Source organism: Vigna angularis, chromosome 10, assembly GCF_016808095.1.
Source record: "Vigna angularis cultivar LongXiaoDou No.4 chromosome 10, ASM1680809v1, whole genome shotgun sequence".
Taxonomy (NCBI): domain Eukaryota; kingdom Viridiplantae; phylum Streptophyta; class Magnoliopsida; order Fabales; family Fabaceae; genus Vigna; species Vigna angularis.
The window spans coordinates 27685853-27695895 of record NC_068979.1 but is presented as its reverse complement, the minus strand read 5'-3'; positions in this window follow the sequence as shown (position 1 = coordinate 27695895).

The following is a 10043-nucleotide window of genomic DNA, read 5'->3' as shown; positions in this document are numbered from 1 at the left end:
ATTTTACGGATCCAAAATATATTTTAACCAAAAATAAGAATATGAAATCCTAAAGTTAAAACGAAAATGATATCAAAGTAATGCTTCATTTTAAAGCCATGCTCATTCTGATGATAAGTTTAATTATAATAAAAGATATTCACTAAGCTGTTTGTTAAAGAAAAATAAATAAGTATACATTGAAAAATATGAATTACTTTTATTCTAGAGTATAACATGCTAAAAAATAATTGTTTTCTGTACTTTTTTCTCTAATTTTCCAAAGAAAGCCATTATGTTTTTTAATGTGAAATTAAATAGAAAAAATATATGAATAAATAAAGTATTTATTTTATTTATAGAAGTAAAACTGAAGAAAAGTACAACAGAATTTCAATACTTTTTTACTTTATCTATGAATCTTGAAAAATTCATAATGTTTCTTATCTTTCGCTTTCTTTCTTGCAATAATCCAGAGCATTGATCTTGTTCTGTTTTTGCTTGCATTTGTCATGTCAATTTATTACACATTGAAAAAAAGAAAAGTGCTAAGTAAGAGAATTATTGCTAAAGAATTGCTTCATTTTCCTTTTACTGAAAGGACATAATTATTAGTATAGATTTAAAAATGAAAAAAAATAATGTCGATTATGTCATAGGTGACGTCATAGACAATCCACTGTCCTGTCCTATAAACAAACAAATAATGAGGACTATTGTGGAACAAACTTCCAAACCTCCAAATGTTGTATCAGAAAGAAAATAACATTCTAAAATAATTTTATGCTTCCCTTTTGACTTAATGAATAGTGGAGTTTGATTTCATGAAACTAAAGGGACTTATGAAAAGGGCATTTTTTTCATAGAGGATTTAGGAATTTTTAAAATTTCACAATATTTTTAGTTTTTATTATTTGAGAGAAAGAAAATGGGTTAAATTTAAATCTTAGTTTTCAATTAGTCCTCATAAAAAATGGAAGAAATATAGAAACAACAAAACTATGGTAACCAACCATTTAATGTTCATTATTCCCTCAATTATAAACATCACATGCACATTTCTCTAGTCTTGTTTATGACAACAAATGCCATCAAATGTGCTGGCTCTCAGTGTTAGTTGGTTAATTAGTATTCTTTGTTATATTTAGATTATTAAAACTGAAAATAGAAAAACCATGAGAGAGAATACAAATAAAATATAGTATGTAATAGACAATTTTAAATTTTAATAATTTATATTAACTTTTTTATGTTAACTTTTATTAATATAAATCATTTATAATGTTTTTAACTATCCAAAACATAACAATATACAGTCGAATTTTTTATTTTGAAGTACATATTACATATTTTTGTTTTATTCTTAATTATATTTTAAAATTGTAAAGAAAATAAAGATAAAGTATTCCTATATAATCCAACCCGGCAAGGCTGTTTAATCAATAAAAGACATGAGAAAAAGAAATGAAGTGTTGTTAATGGTGATGGCTTAATGATGCAAAATCGTACACTTATTTATCTGCGTAAAAAAATCTTATCTGCATCAATGGGACAAAGGTATTGACTTAGTTGACCTCGAATTCAAAGCCCACCAAAAGGTCTTCCACGACTAAAACCAAACACAAATTCCGCTGAATTCGAAAATATCAAGGATTTATTCAATTTTCTTATAATAGTGGTTGGAGACAGCCTTGAGTACGTGGATGATATTAACTAATAATTAGGATCCGTCTATTAAGTTTGTGAACTTTGCAGTTTTGCAGTTTTCCAGATTATTACAAGTTTTGTATATGAAATATATGTGAACATAATAGAGTTAATTCACACATATATCTCTCAATATGGAAGACTTGTAAACTCTTTCAAGGCGAGATCCGGGGTAATAATAAAGTATTAATCGAGTTTAATATACAAAAGATTAGCTAACTTTTAGTAAGATTATAAAATAATAAAAGAAAAATTAATGTTTCTTTTAACTAATTCATGTATTTATAATTTTTTATTAATGTATATGAAATTAAGAAATGGATTCACAACTTAAAGAAACATATTTCTTTATGTTATATTTAGTTTTATAATTTTATACATTTCACTCTAAACATTCAACAAAACATTTAACAATGTCAAAATAAACAAATGGAACTTTGTAACTTCTGAGTTAATTTCATTCATCACAAATTTGAATTCAAGTTTGTTTAAAAATTTATATTTTTGTTTATTATGAGTCAAAACAAGCATGATTCACTTCATCTATGAATTATACAGGTTTGAGTTTGGTTAAAGTGAACTAACACAATTCATTTATATTTCAAAAATAGAAAATAATTCTCTTTTTCTAACATTAAACCCTAAGTTTTATCGACTTCCTTCACATTTCTCTCTCTATCATTCCTTCATGTATACATTCTTTTATTGTTCATAGGTGACTGACTACCTTAGAAGGATTTGTCGTAACATCACACTTTCCACAATGACAACTAGATCGTCGACTCCATAAGAATTTCAAGAACACTTGTTCTTCTCTCACACAACACTCCTCCCTCTGATCTTGTCTCAATTCAACATCCATGAGCTAGCCACAACGACTCCTTCACTCTTTGTCTTTATGGTGAGTGTTTCCCTCTACCTAACCCTTCTGTGAACTTTGATCCATCATATTCCATCCTTTGCTGCTTCTCTGTCTTCTTTCACCATTAGTCCACCTTCTTCTACGATTCTCTACTTTCTTCCAACGCTCCTCCATGTTTCTTTTATAAAGCTTCATAATGTTATAACAATGTCTTCTACCCCACACTAATGCAAAAAGGTTACTTAACTTTGTCTAGTTCGCTTCAGTTTCAAATAAAAAAATGAAACTTTTAAAACCACGGTGGCATTTCTTAAAGTATTTGTACAACTATAGGCTTCAGTTCTAAAATAACTAAAGTCTATACCTTGATTGCATGAGTATAAGCTTTGGTTCCTCCCAAAACCAAAGTCTACACTCATCAGGTCAAGTTTTAGGCTTCATTTATTTTAGAACTCAAGACTATAGTTGTGCAAATATTTTCAAAAATGTCATCATGTTTATGAAAACCTTACCTTAGGTGTGAAAGTATAGACTTTAGTTCTAGGTTAAACCGAAGTTTATACCTTGGCTACATGAGTATAGGTTTCGGTTGTTTGAAAGAACCAAAGCCTATACTCATGCAGTTAGGGTATAGATTTGGTTTTACTTAGAATTGAAGCATATACTTATTTGTAAATGGTAAATATGTGAATTTTTACAACTTGCGAAAGCTCCTATTGCATAGCAATATTGTTGCATTCTTTCCTTGCACCATTGCAAACTCGTGTTTTCCTCCCTTGTTGCCTTGGTTAAGGATTGTTCTTGTTTATTTTCTTTCCTATTTCTCGTGTTACCAATAGATGGATTGAAGCCTTGAGAGATTTTGATGATGATGCTTTTAAAGACTTGAAGAAAAAATTACATGACTGGAAGAATTTATGTTAAAACTTTTTGTTGTAGATTTCATTATAATAGCTTTAAATTTTCAATTATAACTTAGAGAAATCTTGTAACTACTCTTTAGTATAGAATACTTACGACAATAATCAATTATCACTTAAGATAATTGATTATCACAAGAAAACTAAGAAAACAATTTGATTTGGAAATAATTGATTATCACTTAGGATAATCGATTATCACCAAAAGCATAAATTACCAAAGGTTCGCAGATAATCGATTATCACTTGAAATAATTGATTATCCCCTAAATGAAACTCTTTTTAAGGGTTTGAAATAATCGATTATCACTTTGAAGAATCGATTATCACTAGCAGTTGGGAGCTGTTTGTCTCCAACCACCTGAATACCATAAACTTGTATTTATAGATTTCGGGATAGATTTCTGATTAGTGTTAACCTAATTGTGGTCAAAACGGTAATGGTCTAACTTAGTAATAATATAATTACCTTTAATATTAATTTCTAGTCTTTTTATAAAACTATTTCAAGGTATTTTATTATATATATATATATATATTATTTATCGAAGTTATTTTTTGACATACATTATGAAAAAAAGAGGTAAATTAGGAAGAAAATTAGCGAAGAATTTGGTAAATAAAAGGTATTTGGCCCGTTATAAACGTGGAGTTGAGACACGAGGGCATTAAACAGGACCAACACGCCTGTAAGAAATATAATATGGCAAGTTGAAGAACAAGAAGATGAGAGGAAGACGTGGTCGTTTGAGAGAGAAACAGCAGCAGTGCTTAGAAACGCAATGCTTATCTGCAAGCAGTACCAAACAAAGAAAAGAGAAAATAAAAACAAACAAACAAACGAGGTGGTAAGGTAACTACTAATAATGTGAATCCATTATATACGACTGAATTAATGTTGTCTTTCTCTCTCCTCAATGGCCACAGCTTCATAACCATTATGCTCGCCAGTTACGACACCCTCCACTTGGCCAAATATTATTTGACTTTCCAACACGTTTATGCGTGCCATGTCGGCAACATAACTTCAGGTCTTTGCTTCTCACTAAATTATTACTACTTCTTCTGCTTCTTAAATATATACCGTCTGATTAAGCATGGTCCCACTACCTTCTCGGTCTAGAATAATCAACTTGTACGTTACAACTGAATAACACAGTGAATGGATGGTTCAGATGAGATAACTATAATTTTTTCCATTTTATTACAAAGTTTGTTTCTTTTGTTCAATTTTATGTGTTTTTAATCCTTAAATTTTGATCCAAAAACATTTTAATGACGTTCGTATTTAATATATCTAATATAAATAGACACGGAATACATTTATGATTGTTAACTACTTAGCTTAATTTCACAAAAAATCCCTTTGATAAAGTCAAACACAGTGAGACCGGATAATGAGATATGCAATCTGTGGATCTAAAGTCCAAAACCACGGAAAGTTCAAATATCAACAACCAAAAGCTGTTTTGTGTGGTTTGGCATAATTCAAAGAAATAAACCCAAAATTAATTTAAAAAAAGAAGCAACTAATACTTCTGGAAGAAAAATATCTAATATGAAAAAGCCATGGGACAGTGTTGTAGTGAAGTCTTCTCTTGTTCTTTTCTTATTTTGAGGAAAGAAAATGAAGATGAAATTAAGAAGCATCTTCTTATCTTCTCACCAGTTCTCACCTCATCAGAGTGCAGGAAAAGGCTTTATCTGACACAGCTCTCTCAAACAATGTTGAAATGGCTATGTGGCACATCTAATACTTAGTCAACAAAAGCAACTTATTAGGGTTTTTTGAGAGAGGCACATGAAGGGCTATAGTAGCACTAGCTTCCTACTTGCCATCCTAAGCCAATCATATGCTTTCATCAACAAGTGGCTCTCTCACTCTTCTCATTGGTTGCTTTACAAAAACAATGCACTGCACCAGCTGTCACTTTTCTTCTCATTGCCTTACTCTAACAGGAATGGAATGGAAACAGAATCTTCCTATTTTATTTAAGGGAACCTTCTCACTCCCATTACCATTTTTTCTTATTTTACATCAAATATCTATACATTACTTCGATTTAAGAATTTTTTTTTTAATTTTACATTGATTAGAATAAAATCAATTTATAATATATAAATGAATATAAATTTTATTTTATAAACCGATTTTATAAGGTTGAATTAGATTTAAAATTTATTATTTAACAAGTTTTTAATTAGGTTTTATTGTTCAAAACAAGTCTTAAAACAAATAATTGCTCTGATTTTTTAATGACTTCAAACTATATCTATATAACATGAATTTTCTTCTTGTCAACTAATAATACGATTTTAATATTTTTTTTAAAATTTGTTATTGAATTATAGTTTTTCTCTCTTTTCAATTTCACTATATAATGTTGATCTTTTTCTTTTTTGCTATTTTAGTTTCCAGTTCAGAGAATTCACAATTTTTTATTTTATTTAATTAAATTTCCTTTTTATGATAGCTTAAATAAATATGTTAGTTTTTTAATTGAGTTGAATCAGAATAAAAGAAAAGATAAGTAAAATTAAGGATTGCATCAAAATTATAATATTTTAAAATTTATAAATTTGGTCCTGAGAAAATAGAAGAGCAAAATCTTATATACAAAAAAAGGGATCGGGATTTTAATTTATCCTAAATAAAATTTAAATGTGCTTTATTGAAACAAAGTCTCACATGCTTTACTGAACTTCGAATAAATTGAACTTGATAATTAAAATATGTCATAATTTCATTCCATTATTGAGGCCTTAAAGAAAATGGTATCCCGATGGTACAGTATTAGAGCTAAACTCCACCACGTGAAGCTTTGTGGACATGGTTTGGTGAAATTTATTTAGATTTTTTATACTACATTTGAGGAAACAAATTTAATTAATACGTAAAAAATAATATTTATTTTTATTTTTATTTTGCCTACAACGTCAAAAATTAATTTGATTTCAGTTAGAAATATACATACCATGATAGAAATAGCTTTCTTAACAAAAAATAATATTTCATACACAAAGCTTCAACCTATACTTTTATTTAGAGAAAAAAAAGTATGTATATGTTATTTAAACTAAATATCGTGTGAATTATACACACAAATTAAAATTCGAATCTACGTAATATCATCTTTTTTTTTATTTTTATGTTCAAAACGTATTTTTTACATTACTTCAATATATGTACAGGTAAGTATATTAACATATTTAACATAAACTCGCGTACATTTTATAAACTAAAAAGAATCTTTCATGCATATATAACTGATAACATTATGTTTTTTTTTATTTAATTATAATTAATGATAAGTACTTTTAAATATACACGGCAGTAATTTCAAATAATGAATTTAATTTGCACTATCCATTTTATTTCATTTTATTAATTTACAAATAAAAAGTAACTAATTTTTAAGTAAACCTTTGACCACGAGTGAACAAACTCATTTTAATAGTTAAAAAATGTCATGAACTAAAGTAAATTGATTTTTGGATATTAACTTAACTCCTGTACAATGATAAGAAATAAATTTAATTCTAGATATGTAAAATGAAATTTGACCTATTAATATAATATAAATTAACTTTATCTTTTTTTTATGTTAGACTTTCAACATTAAACTTTAAATTGGGTAATTACAGAAATATTAAATCCTCCTTGAATGTTCAACTAATTGAGGGGGCCATGAAAGTTACCCCGAAAATACTCATAAATGATGATGATCGAAATCAATTATAGTATTTTTGAAAATCTGAAACTTATGTATGACCATGTAAAGTAGTTTACGTTTGTAGAGTATAGAGCTACACTTGGCCACATGATTATGTCATTCGATGATCAGAATCAGTTAATTAATCAACATCAACAATGGTTTAATTAATCACACATGCGAATATTTAATGTTATAGGATAACCATCAAACTGCCCAGTGAGTTGTACAGTTTATACTATCACGTGCTTTGACCACAAAAGATGGGCTATTTTCCACGTCGGTAAGGCATCAAGCAACCGTCAAAGATATAATAAGCACATCATATTCATATATACCATCAATTTATATATCGTATGAGTTTTTTCTTTTTCCTTTTCTGAAAAGGAAAACATAAATAAAAACAATTGGTGTATTAATTAATTAATTAATATAGTACCTCGTTTTTGGAGCTTTACGACGTCGTGTGAATGGGCAGAAGAAAAACGGAAATAATTGAATCCAACAAATGCGTGTAGTTGACCCATGAGAAAGTTCTATACCATATGTAATTGACAATTTCTTTTTTATTTTTCTATAAGTAGAACGGGTGGCTCTTTTCTTCTATATATAAATAATAATTAGAGAAAAATGTAATATTGTGATTTTTATCAAGTAAAAAATGTAGTATACTTCGAACTTTTAAATAATGTTGATGGAGATTTAGAATATTGTAAAATATTAAGAGTAAATGAAAATTTAGATTAAGAAATATATGAATAGATAAGGATAAGTGTACCCTCAAGATTATATTGGCCTTTCCAATCACCACTAATAGGCATGCATATGAGCTGTAGCTGATAAATATTAACCAATGTTTAATATTATATTTAGTACTAATTATGGTGCTACTCAATGGGTACAATATTAACTATAAAGAGTTACTGCATTTTTTTACTTAAAGAAAAAAAAGGTATCCGACGGAATCCAAAGAAATACGAAGTAAATTTCAACGTATATAAGTGGGTAATTCTAAATAAATAAAAATGAGCAAAATAGATAATTACGACCGAGTTTGAATAATGAATTAGAAATATGATATTCATTTCAATCCATATTTATATTTTAATATTTATAAATATATTTTAAATTTTAAATTTTAAATTTTACTTTTAATATGATATATTTGTTAAAATTTAGTATTAAGTTATAAAATTATACTCTATTATAATAATTATTATTAACATTATATATGTTATTTTTCATAGTTAAAATTAACTATATTTATATCATTTATTTAAAATATAAAAAAATTAAAAAAAATAATTTAGGATAAGTTCATAATTTGAAAAATTCAATTGAATTAATCTATTACTCGAGCTGAATCCGACTAACTTGATAGATTAAATGTTCAAATATCAATTTTAAAGTATTAAATTTGAGTTATACTAGATTGATCAGGTTGAATACAAATCTCATCCAACTCCACTCATGCTCACTTCTATTGCATTTTTTGAAGGGCATGTGACAATAAGACGAGACAAAAGGGAATGAGGTTTTTTACGGGTTTTGTTAAATATGTATGAATTTAATCTTTATTGTATTATACACTATTTATAATAAAATAAATATGGGATAAACCCAAAATAAAATAGACTTTGTTTTTATTTGTATACTGTATAAAGCCTTGCGGAAATAATCGATTACCTTGGAGGATAATCAATTATCATGTGTAAAATGAGAAAATACACTAGTACAAAAACACTATATAATGTCGGTGTTTTTTGGCCTATCACGTCAATTTGAGGACAACATCATATCGGGAGACGTTAAATTGATGTCAAATTTAAAAAATTCGACATTAATTGACGTCGAACATAGAACAATCCGACGTCGGATATAGAGCAAATTGATGTCTGTTATAAGAACAACCGACGTCAATTTATGGGTTTTTTTATTTTCGTCAAAATTTTCTTTCACTAAAACCATGAAAAATCAATATACAACACAAGAATATACAACAAAAACTTTCATAATTTTAGAAGTAGTAACAACCAATGAAAAGTGCAACAACAAATAAAAATGCAACAACCAATACACACAAAAAATAAAAAATGAAACTAACCGTGAAGGTTAGGCAATAGATGACAGGTGTCGCTGTGAGGATGAGGAGAAGACAACCACTGCCGAAGAGGGAAAAAAGAGAACTCAACGATGCTTAAATTGTGTATATGCACGAAACTAATCGGTTAAAATGAAAGGAAATCATACATAAAGTCATCAATCAACGGACATTTGCGTTAAGTGGAAGAAACATTACCTTTGGTGGTCGCTGAAGAGAACTCAACGGTGCTCCAAATGGTGCTTATGCACGAAACTAATCGGTTAAATGAAAGGAAACCATACATAAATTCATCAATCAACGGACATTTGTGTTAAGTGGAAGAAACATTACCTTTGGTAGTCGCCGAAGAGAATTCAACGGTGCTCCAAATGGTGTCTATGCACGAAACTAATCGGTTAAAATGAAAGGAAATCATACATAAAGTCATCAATCAATGGACATTTGTGGTAAGTGGAAAAAACATTACCTTTGGTGGTCTTCAAAAGCTTCCCTAGAGACGTTCGACCCACAATGAAGAAAGTGCACACAAAAATAGTAAAGAAGGTATTCTTTCTCGCGCTCTTAAAATATCTTCGCACTCAAATTAACGTTTATTCCTCTGACCAAAAGACGTGTAATGGGTCTCTTAAAATATCTTCGAACTCAAATTTTTATCAATTTAAACATCAATAGACATTTGTTCTTTGACCAACCGACTTCAAAAAGACAATTAATGTTTGTTCCTTCTACAGGTTTGAGATAAGGAGATAGGTAATTAC